Raw genomic sequence first — 12,925 nt, 5'->3', positions numbered from 1 at the left:
CAGGAGTCTAGTTTATTTAGGTCAGTTTTTGATAGGTTAGTAAAGACCTCAGAGCAGTATAGGATGGTTGATAGCAAGTGGAATCTTGCACTGGCCAGTTTAGCTTGTGTAAGGTAAGGCTTAACCCTTTATAGAGCGCCTAGTTTAGAGCGGATTTTTTTTTGATGGTCAGATAGATGTGTTTATCAAATTTTAGTGAGTCATCTATGGCTACCCCTAGCAGCTTGGTTTGATTGGTGGGTTCGATTTTTGTACCATTGTTAGATAGTATAGAGAGGGATTGGGTACTGGGTTTGGAAGATTTATTAGAGAAAATTATGAGCTTGGTCTTATTTGGATTTAGGATGAGTTGGTGGCTGGTGAGGTACTTTTCAGTGTCTTGGAATGATGATTGCATTTTGTGTTGGAGTTCTTGTGGGGAGTGGGCTGAGCAGATAATGGAGGAATCATCTGCATATTGGATGACTGTAGTATGTTGGGTAGCTGTATATAGGTTGTTGGTAAATATTATAAAGAGGAGGGGCCCAAGTATGGAGCCTTGTAGTACCTCTCTGGTGACTGGCAATAGTGGGAGAGGCTGTTTGCCCATTTAGTGGCCTGTTGATGGTCAGAGAGATAACTGTGAAACCATGTTAGGCATGTGGTATTGAGACTTAAGTGTCAAGTTTGTTGAGGAGCAGCTGTGTCAAAAGCATTTGACATACCTAAGAAAATTGCTGAGACTAGTTGTCCTTCATTTTTGAGGTGGTGAATAGTATCTGTAAAGGTTATGAGGGCTGAGTTAGTACTGTGTTTAGGCCTGAAGCCATGCTGGGTGCAGGAGAGTAGATTGTTGGTAGTGAGGTGATTCATGAGTTGCTGGTGGATACATTTCTTTAGAATTTTGGCAAGGGGGACTGAATGGTGATGGGAAGGTAGTTAGTTATGTCTCTAGATGTGCTGCCCTTATGAAGTGGTTATGATATGAGAGATTTTCCATAATCTGGGAATGTACTGTTCAGAGATAGAGTGGTTTATTAGTAACGATATGGGGTAGGCGATGGATGGGGCAGCTAGGTTTAGGTATTCGTTTGGAAGTTGGTCAGCAGCTAAGCCGCAGGGTTTTAATTTACATAGGAGTTTTTTATGTAGGCGGTTGGAATGGGAATAAAGGAGGAGATTGCATCATTAGTGGGAGGGGAGGGGACAGTGAGTGGTGGGATTGTTTTATTGTCTAGGAGAGAAGTGATAGAGTTGATGAAGTGGGAAGTGAATTGTGATGCTAAGGGCACAGAGGAATTAGTAGTGAGGGGTCAGGGGTAGGGGTTTTATGTTTTACCAGGGTTAAGGAGGTGATTGATATTCTGCCAGAATGTTTGTGGATTCTGCTGGTATTTTTGTTGGCAGATGAGGAAATAAAATAGGTTCTTTTATCCTTGACGATGTTTTTATTAGCATGGTTTCTAAGTTGCTTGTAAATGGTGGGATCTTTGTTATTTTTGGTCATATGAAATAGTGACCAGGCCTTATCTCTTTGTTTCATTCGTTGTTTTTGTTAAACACTGTTAAACTACACTTTTTCGGTAGTCTGTACCTTTACTCAATGAAAACACTGAGACAGTTCCGCTGTTATGACATTCGTTTACTGCACACAAAGTTTACACCTAGGATAACAGTGAAAGTTTTACACACCAAATGTAACTTCAGCTACATCACAGAAGAATCAAAAGACCTGATATAAAGGAAAAAGTCTCAATTTTTATAGTGTCTTTTCTGCCTGCATCAGCAGTTTAGTGAATTGTCAGAATAACATCTCTTTTCTTTGAAGCTGGTTTATCAGTCCTTGTCCCATATATCAAATGTTCCTTTCTGAAGAACAACTCCTTTGGCCTCGGTTTATCTCACACGTCCTATTTGATGAGACACAAATGCATACAAAAGTTCATCATGACCTGCTGGTGGATAATAAATTTCACAAAGCTGCATAGTTAACATATTTTGCTTCTGCTTCCATTTAACAATGAATGCCAAGTTATATATTTTCCACGTCAGGTAACTGAGTTCAAACTGGGTGCACTCTTCAATTAGCTAAAATATTTATTTCACATTTAAAGAAAAAATATACAGAAATTCGTTTCAACCAGTTCCTTTCTCTCAAAGTCCCCGCTCTTTATTTAAAAGGCAGACAATGACTGTTCATTTTCAACTTTTTCTTCAGTTGTACACATTGAAACCTTTTCAGTTTATTTAGGTTAACCATCATGATCTGCTGAACTCTATATGTTTTTCGCAAATGGCAACTTATGTAGCAGTTCCAGCTGGTTAGTATGACCATAATGCATAACACTACTAGTATACGATGTATTAACCAATTTAACATTTTTTTCCCAAATTTGACCAGCCAGCAAATATATCCCACCAACTGTGGGTAGTGTCTTTTTTGGTCTTTTCAGCCAAACTAAGTAGTTTATTTTTTGCAATGATGCTTAATGCCTCATAATACAGAATACTTTTATTTTTTTCCAGATATTCTCTGAGAATTTTAGTATTGTTCATTATGTTTTTTTTAAACTATTCAAAGATACAGTTATATTGGGAAACTGTATTAAGGCATAATACCAATTATTGGAAACATTTACTTCTATAGGTTCTTTTTATTATTCCATTTAAGGAAATTAACATGTAATAAACATCCTACAAAAAAAGGTAACTTTAAGATATGACCTATATCTTGATCTGTAACCAGATAAATAAACTGAGGAGCCACTTCTATAAACATTTGAAAAGAAGAAGGCATAATAGTCCATTTACACAAATTAACGAAATGCTGCAGTAAGCATGGTTCACAGACAGGTGAATGCTGTCCACAAATTAGCCCATTTTGAGTCTGGGTACAATACTCAATTTTATGTGCTTTTCTCTTCATATCTGTATAATTACCTTCAAATTGTGGCAACCAATACTCATATCCTCCTGGTATGAGGAATATCATAGGTAACACAGTAAACTGACACATAATAGTTGCATCAGTAACATTACAACGCATACACTTTCCTGTGCAATATTTTTGAGTACAGTATGTTACTTCAGTGAATAACCTAATCCAATTGGTATTAGGTATCCATTTGGCAAACAATTGTTGCCAAACATTTTCATTCCGTAACATAAGTTCAGTTTGTGCTCTATTTTTCTGAATTTCCACATACAAAGATTGCATAGTACACTTTGCTCAGTTCACAAAAATGATCGTGTTATTGTCAGATTTTAACTGATGCAGCTGCATAGCATTATAATTGTCTAAAAATTGCTGCTGATAATTTATATTGTGCAGGTGTGTCCTCCATATATTTGGATTCCAAAATGCTTGTAAATACACAATCTGAGAGATATCTTCCCCCACTACTTTTAATCGATTAGTTAGAATTTCAGTGTCAACTGCATTAATAGCAACCAATCCCATGCCTAAGCCACCTAACAGAGTATTATACCATGCCCTCTTATATCGGCACCTGCCTGTGTCTGGAAACGTGATATTAAAATGCACTACAACTTTTTGGTATTGTCTGCCTACCATTGTACAGGTAAAAGGGATTTTAACCAAATGTTCTGTATGAATGGGAACTGAAAGTTCGACTGCTGAATCCTACACTAAGGCACTGTATGAGCACATCCACTCATGCATGAATCGTGCCATCCCAAATAGAACCAAGATGCTCTCTTCCAAAAAAAGAAAGCCAATCTGGTGGTCCCCTGCCATAAACAAACTTTGCAACAAAAGGAAGAAACTGTTGCAGAAAAGAGGAAAATCCCAGGATGCAAAAAATTGCCTTACCACCCTCAGTAAGAAGCTGAGATCCCTCATAAAATCCTCCAAAGCTAGTTATGAAAATAAAATTGCCAAAAATTCCAAAGACAACCACAAGGCATTCTGTAACTATGTCAAGAATCTAAATGACAATGCTCAGATCTGCTCTGAGCTACAACAGAATGACATTAAATATAATGATCCCAAGGATATTGCCAGTATCCTGGCAGATCGATTCAGTGCCAATTTCATCCCCCTCTCACCCCTAAGCAGCCCATCTCAATTCCGGAAGATTGCCAAATTCCAGTAATAATGGCCACACAGGTAAAAAATGCACTCTCCAAAGCTAAGAATACAGCATCCATGGGACCAGATGACATCCCGGGCTGTGTACTACATGAACTACAAAATGAACTAGCACCTCACCTAAGTGTCATGTTTAATCATAGCCTCACCTCAGGCTTCATGCCCACTGAGTGGCGCACAGCTGCAGTTATCCCACTCCACAAGGGGGGATCCACCTTGGATCCCGGGAACTACTGCCCCATCAGTCTGACGAGCCTGATCTGCAAGGCCATGGAACGCATTATCATGGAACCTATAAACAAAGACATTGCCAACCTTCAAACACTGGACCCCACCCAGTTTGGGTTCATGAAGGGACGATCTTGTCTCTTGAACATGATTGACTTCTTTGAATCAGTCTCCAGAGCCATGGATGAGGGTAAGGTGGTCCACACAGCCTATCTGGACCTCACCAAGGCCTTTGAGACCATCCCCCACTCTGGAATCATAGATAAACTTAGTAAGCTGGGCATTAATCCCTAAATCACTTGATGGGTTGCCAACTGGCTTACTGACAGAACCCACAATGCAAAAGTAGCCGACTCCAAATCCAGCTCCAGACAAGTGACAAGTGGAGTACCTCAGGGTTCAGTCCTGGGACTGCTCTTGTTTGGCATCTACTTCTCTGAAGTACAGGCCAACACTAAGGGACTCTGGCTAACAAAGTTTGCAGATGACTGCAAACTGGGAACCATTATTGAATACCCAAGTGATGTGGATACTCTACAAAAGGGCCTTACAGAAACAGATGCTTGGTGCCAGAGCCATGGGCTCAAGCTCAATGCCAAGAAATGTATAGTTATCCCCTTTGGGAAAAAACATGTACCCATAAATTACCACATAGGTGGCAGTACACTAAACACCGAAAGTGTGATAATTGACTTAGGGACACAGGTGAACAGTGGTCTCACCTTCGATAACCACATCGCCACAACAGTCAGGAAATCCTTCTATGTGGCACACCTCATCACTAAGGGCTTTTCATCCAGAAAAAATGAGGTCATTGTCCCACTGTACTCATCCCTCATTAGACCCATTATAGAATACAATGCCTCATTTGGTATGTACCTTTCAAGACATCTGCAACAACTGGAAAGGCCACAGAAATACCTCACTAAAAGAATCACAGGCCTAAAGCAGATGCCTTATGCTGACTGCCTTAAAAAACTCCAGCTATATTCTGCCACATATCATCTACTCAGAGGCGATCTTTGCTTAACATACAAGGCCATGTCAAACCCAAAACTGATGGACATGTTACACTTAAAGAAATCCCAATCCCTCAGAGCCACATGCTCCAGGGATCTAAACCTTGTCATCACAATAAATAAAACATGCTGGAGGGATAGGTTCCTGACCCAGAGACTCCTCAGACTCTGGAATAGACTGCCCATATATGTCAAGCAGAGCGCCTCTTTGGCCTTCTTCAAAAGGAACCCTGATGATTGGATGGAAGAAAGGAAATTCACCCCAGGGATCATGTCAGTCACCCTGCTAGACAGAGGTCCAGGGAAGAAAATAGTTTGGGAAGAAATAGCCAGGGAATTTTTATGGCTAGATTTGTATAGGATCTCCCCAACACCTCTTCCTGCGCGTGGGCAATGCACGGCCCCCAACAAAGTAAAGGCACCAAAAAACACACAAATGGAGCCAGCAGTTGGTGATAAAAACTGTATTGATAAATTACAGCATCATGGCAGAAAAAACACACATACCGGTTTCGGCTGGCAAATTACACAGCCTTCATCAGTGTATCACCGAAACCGGTATGTGTGTTTTTTCTGCCATGATGCTGTAATTTATCAATACAGTTTTTATCACCAACTGCTGGCTCCATTTGTGTGTTTTTTGGTAGATTTGTATAGGCCCTAGGGCCGATAGCCTTGTACCAACCTATGAACAGAGGTAGGTTTACCTGTTAATACTGATAGAACATATGCCCAATGTATATGGCCTGTAATGACTGTGACATTAGTAAATATTACAGAAACTGCAGTAGTAAAATTTAGTTGTATCTCCGTATTATTGGAAGGAATACTAATTAAGCAATAACCCAAGCCTGGGTGTGGGTAATGCTGGATTTACCCACGGTTGGTGTGGTTTGGTCATAAGGGCAAAGCCAGAGTGGCCAAACAAAGACAACCGTGGGTAAATCCAGCATTACCCACACCCAGAAGTGGGTTATTGCTATTATACAATGACATTATTTAAGAAAAAGTACTTACTTTTCTTAAATAATGGCATTGAATAATGCCTCCTTGCTGCCCATCCGCAGCTGTCCAGTATTCTGTGGCAGTTGTGATGTACTGCGCATGCGTATGGTTATGCAGTACATCAGAGCTGTGTGTGGAAGCAACGGAGAAAGGAAGATCTCCATTGCTTTTTAAAAGGTGTCTCGCTATGTTAAAAGAGTTTAACATAGTGACATGTCTTAAAAAAAAGCAATGGAGATCTTCCTTTCTCCGTTGCCTTTTTTAAAGCTGTCTCGCTATGTTAAACAGCAAGACAGCTTTAAAAAAAGAAACAGAGAAAGGAAGATCTCCGTTGCTTTTTTTTAAGATATCTCACTATGTTAACATAGTGAAATAACAGCAACGGAGCTCTTCCGTTCTCCGTTGATGTCCAATACACACACACACACACACACACACACACACACACACACACAAAAAAAAGACTTGTACTAATGGAAAAACAGTCCGGGCGACCGGACCTTTTTCCATTAGTATAAGTCTGATTCACAACTGGCACACTGACTAATCAGCGTGCATGTTTTGGAATATTAATGGGGGGGGGGTCGTATAATTTCCTGTATAGTATGATTACCACACTTCTTCACATAGGTGAAGACTAGCTGTTGTACTGATGGTGGATGCTTCTTTGAATTATTGCTTTTTTCCAAATAAAACAGAGGAACTTGACAACATTTAATAGAAACTTTGGAAACAAATTCAAGGTTTACCTTAGGACTATTTGGACAAATGTAATAATGACCCCAAACTGTGGACCAAAAAGTAACATTATTGGGAATTTTTATGTGCCCAAAAGTACAACTAGCATTATATGGACAAGTAAAATTGTCCTGCTGCCTTTGCCAGTGAAAACAATTTACTTTTTGTGGACATCTAATCCAAGCTAGGTTTATAGCATTATTGTCATTGTTTATTTTCCAAACTTACATTCCTCCTATTTGACACCTTACCTCAAGGGCTCCAATGAGTAAAATCAGTACAATAACAAACAGAATCTTCATTATGAATGATATAACCTTTTCACGTAAGTGGTACTAATCTGAAAGGTTGTTTTGATATATGCTTTCTCAACTGTTTCAGATTTGGCATTTGCCATGAGTCACAAATGTTCAGGATTAGGTGGCCAGTCTTGACACGAAGATCAGTTGTGGCAAAATTCTCTGCTGTCTTTTGCTAGATGCTGGTGAAATGAATTTTTGGCAGTAGAAAGTTCGTTACCTCATGATTCACCGACCGTCTGAAGGATAAATACTGTACTGCCCTGTATTGTGCCACAGTATTTCACCCGCCAGTCAATGGATGAAGTTAGGAAGAGAAGAATCGATTCAAAGAAAGACTGTGCTGGAATGTCGCACTGTGACAGGCACCTATTCAGGCTCACCACCCCAGTCATTTTGACTGGACTGTGATCGTCACTGTTAAACTACACTTTTTCGGTAGTCTGTACCTTTACTCGATGAAAACACAATGAGACAGTTCTGCTGTTACAACATTCGTTTACTGCACACAAGGTTTACACCTAGTATAACAGTGAAAGTTTTACACACCAAATGTAACTTCAGCTACATCACAGAAGAATCAAAAGACCTAATACAAAGGAAGAAGTCCCAGTCTTTATTGTCTTTTCTGCCTGCATCAGCAGTTTAGTGAATTGTCAGAATAACATCTTTTTCTTTGAAGCTGGTTTATCAGTCCTTGTCCCATATATGCGTTGGGAGGATGGCCTAATGGTTAAGGTGTTTGCCTTACAAACACAAGGTACAGTGTTTGAATCTCACAGGGGATAATTGGCTAGGCTTAAAATGGTTCGCAAGGGCAGTTAGCCTACTACTAATCTATAAACCTATATCAAATGTTCCTTTCTGAAGAACAACTCCTTCAGCCTTGGTTTATCTCACACATCCTATTTAACAAGACACAGTGACATACAAACGTCCATCATGACCTGTTGGTGGATAATACATTTCACAAAGCTACATAGTTAAGATATTTTGCTTCTGCTTCCATTTAACAGTGAATGCCAAGCTATATATTTTTCCAAGTCAAGTAACTGAGTTCAAACTGAGTGCACTTTACAATTAGCTAAAATGCAGAACATTATTTCACATTTAAAGAAAAAAATATACATAAATTAATTTCAACCTGTTCCTTTCTCTCACAGTTTTGTTTCTTTAGAAAGCTCTGGTAGCGGTTTGTTTTTTTGGTGAAATTTTCTGATGAGGGCAAGATTTTTTAATATTTCAAGGAATTTGATATTGAAGTATTCTACAGCTAGGTCTAGTTGCAGTTTTGTAGTAGTAAATTGAAGGTGTCAGAGGAGAAATATTTTTTGCTGTGGGTGTATTTGTACGAGATGCTGGTTTGGTGTTTTCTTCCTAAATAGAAATGTAGGGGCATGGTCATCTAGTATGACTGGTAGACAGCCTGCCTGGTACCAGTGGTTTGGTTTGTTGGTTAAAATCCAGTCTAGAAGTGATTTTTTATTGGAGTGCTTGTCGATGTGGGTGGGGTAGTTAATAATGTAGGTGAAATTGTGTAAGTTTATAAACAGAAAAGTTATGTACTAACAGTAACAAAGCACCTGTGTTGTCCATTTTTATTCCTCCTCAACTGATGGGTCTCAGATCCAACATCTCACCTGACTCAGTCGCTTTTACTAGACTCATGGATCCAGCTGTCGAGCTCCTCCCTTTACCTATAATGCCCCACTCTAATGGTTTATGTCAGATTGACTTTGCTGCCCTCCCCAGTGATATATATCTGACATTGTAATACAAACAGAAACAAGATAAAGAAACATAGAAAGGCTGGACTCAAAGCAGGGAACAGATGATTTCCCAAAAAGATATCCCTTAGGCCTGACTAGGATAGAGGGATGGGGGCTGGAGGGTGGGGAATTTAAGAGGAATGAAAATGGACAGCACAAATACATTGTTATAGTGAGTACATAATTTTTGCATCCAATGTTGTCATTTTCATTCATGCCTCAACTGATGGGACAGAGTCGCCAGCTAGGTGAACCTTGGGTGGTCCTCAAAGAAGGATATTCTAGAGTATAGCAGAACCAAATGCTGCCCTATTTCTAGGCAATATCTCTTAACATGTAATGAGTAATAAAGTTATGAGCATTGTATCAAGTGGCAGCTGCACAGATATAATCTATGGAAGCTCTTGACCAGAAGACCAATGAGGTGGCTACCAACCTCATGGAATGTGCTTTGGGGGGTCTTTGGTAAAGTTAAGCCTCTTTCTTTATAGACAAAAGATATACAATCTGTTAACTATTTGGTTACAGCCACTTTAGAAACTAATTTACTCAATTTGTTCTTGGAAAAAGAGACAATTGATCAGATTTTCTGAGATTTCGTGTTCTATGTAAATAAAACCTCAGCTGCCTATGTACGTCTAGAAGATGCAGCATATATTCACCTTTATTTGAGACAAACAAGGAACCCAAAAATATCGACAGAAATGATCCATAGCCCAAACCACAATGGAGAAAAAAACACCACTGAATGTATGGTTGCTGCTTCTAGCCATTCTACATGAACTTAAACATGACCACTACTATGAGTTAAAAGTAAGCACAGCTTAAGAAACTATTATTGCCAGCAATTTAGAATTACACCAAATTTTGAAAAGTAGTTATAACACAACTGGCCAACAATAAAAAGAAAAGTTTTTATTCAAATCTAGGTGCCTTTGTCTCTTTAAGTATTCAGTGGTGTTTTTTCTCCATTGTGGTTTGGGCTGTGGATTGTACCTTTATTTGAGAACTTAGGCAATAACACAGATTTAAGTTGGATTTGGTAGATAACTTAGGTAGAAATTAAGGGTTTGTGCATAAACAGGCTCTATCTTTATGAAAGACCAAGTTTGGAAGTCTTACAGAAAGGACTTGGAGCTCAGATACTCGTCAAGCAGAAGTAATAGCGACCAGAAATGTTGTTTTCCAGGATAGAAACTTGAGATCAATCTTAGCCAAAGGTTCAAAGGGAAGTTGGGTAGGAGTCTGTAAGAGAATGGTCAGCTTTCAAGGAGGGGTAGGAGTCTGTAAGAGAATGGTCAGCTTTCAAGGAGGGGTAGGATCTCTAACTAGAGGCCTGAATAGAAAGGAATCTTTGAAGAATTTTGAGGAAGCCAGGGAAGAGTGATTCTCTCCTGAATGAAAATTTGAACTTTGATAGCAGAGTAATTTGCCCTGTTGTTGAAAACTGAGGCCAACAAATCAAGAACTGTTGAGATTGGTGCAGAGTAAGTATCCAAATCTTTCTGAGGGGCCAAGACTGAAACTCTTTTCCATTTACTCTTGTAATGGAAAGGTTCTGAGAGGATAAAAGAATGTCAAACTGGGAAAGAAAACTTGGACTGTCTAACCATCACTGGAACTGGAGAAAATGTGGTTAACTTGAGGCCATTGATAGCTGGATGTCATATTTCTGTTGGGTGAAATAGAAGGTCTGGACATGGATCCAGTGTCCAAGCAGAATAAACAAGATGAGGCTAGAGGAAGGGAAATCAGACCTGTCAAGGCCAAAAAGGTACAATGAGGATGATTGAGCTCTTCAACTGGAATGCTTTCTGTACCTTTTTGGGGATTAATGGTAATGGGGGAATGAGCATATAGGAGACCTGAGGGCCAATTGTGGACTTGAGCAACTCTCTGTGACTCCCCCTGTATGGTGATCAGGGCAAAGAACCTGCCACACTTCCTGTTGAGAGGAGAAGCAAAAAGATCATGGCAAGGTTGACACCATTGGCAAAAAAATCTCTCTTGCCACTGTTTGATTGAGAGACCAGTCATTAGGCATTAAAATGGATCTGCTTACTCTTTCTGAGAGCACACTGTTTTTCCCTGGTATGTGCAATGCCAAAAGAAAACAACTGGAAGAGCTCTCTCATTGCCACACTCTCATTGCCGCTCCACTTAACGGGTAAGATCTGGCTCCTCCTGATTGTTGATATACCAGACTACTGACATGTTGTTCCTATGTACTGCAATCATCCCTGAAGGAAGAACATCTTGAAAGGCTTGCAGTGTTAGTAGGACAGCTCTCATCTCCAGGACATTGATGTGCAGATTGGCCTATTCTGGGGACCATACACACCTTGGACTGTCCTCCTCAAGGAAATACCACCTCCCACCCAATTTGCGAGGCATCCATGGTGACTGTGCTTACTGGTTGAGGGGGAACAAAAGGACAACCTTGCTAAACTTCTTATGAAATATCCACCAAAGAAGGCACTTCTTGCAAACTTTGGAAATCTTGATTATGCCATTCAGAGGCTGTAGAAATATAGACCATTGTACTGACAGAATCCATTAAAGGACATGCATATGATACATGGCCTATAGGACAAGAGTAATTATGGCTGCCATCAACCCTAATGCTTGCAGGATTAGATGTGCTGTTGGATGGAAAAGAGAAATTACCTTCATGACTTAAGACCTGAGAGAGCAAACTTGAGTTATAGAAAATGAAACTATCTGGTTGGTCATGTCTAGACAAGCACTTATGAACTCTAGGGTCTGTGCTGGAGTAAGCTGTGATTTGGTGTAGTTGACTGTTATGTCCAAATAGCGACATAACTAGAGCAAGTAATCCCTTGTTTAAATCAAACATGGGGTGGTTAGGAGCCAGTCATCTAGATATGGAAACATTTGGAATTCCAGCAGTCTCAGGTGAGCAGCTACCACTGCTATGCATTTGGCAAACACCCTATAGAACAGACTTCCCATACATGTCAAGCAGAGCACCTCGCTGACCCTCTTCAAGAAAAATCTTGATGAGTGGATGGGAAACAGAAAATTCATCCCGGGGATAACTCCAGTGGCTCTACTCAACAGAGGCACTGGGAACTAAGGTCAGGTGGCACTATGCCAGGGTAATCCCATGGCTAGGCTTGTAAAGGCCCCAGGGCTATTAGCCTAGTACACACCTATGAACCTATGAACCCTGGGGGCTGTGGTGAGACAAAGAGCAGTGCTCTGAACTGATAATGGCTGGCTCCCAGCCAGAAGCACAGGTATCTTCTTGAGCACCTGTTCATTTTAATGTGATAGTATGCATCTTGAAGATTTATCAAGCACATCCAATTGTCTTTATGTAGAAGAAGTAACATAGACTGAGTTATGACCATCCAGTACTTTGAATATTTTACATACTGGCTGTGACTGCTGAGATCCAGAATTGGTCTCAAGTCCCCTGTCTTCTCTGGCACTTAAAAGAATATTGAGTAAGTTTTAGATACGTGTTGGTCTGGGGGTACTTTTGGGATGACTCACTTTTTCTAGCAGCCTTTTTGTTTCCAATGCTACTACCTTCCTCTGATTGGGTGGAGCATTAGGAATGTTTTTCATTTTAGATGAGGAAATTTAGGAAAATGGTATGATGGTATGAAATAAGTTCTGCATATGATTTCCTGCACCTGAGTGTCTTTTGTGGTGGATGCCCAGGCGTCTGGGTGCAGAAATTAACACCCTCTGACTTCCACCAGAGTGCAGCAATTGGGTAATCTTTAGAAGCACTGACAAGGTCTGTCA

Source organism: Protopterus annectens, chromosome 3.part1 (genome assembly GCF_019279795.1).
Source record: "Protopterus annectens isolate FY-2018-M chromosome 3.part1, PAN1.0, whole genome shotgun sequence".
NCBI lineage: Eukaryota > Metazoa > Chordata > Ceratodontiformes > Protopteridae > Protopterus > Protopterus annectens.
The sequence above is the reverse complement of the archived record's forward strand: the minus strand, read 5'-3'. Positions refer to the sequence as shown.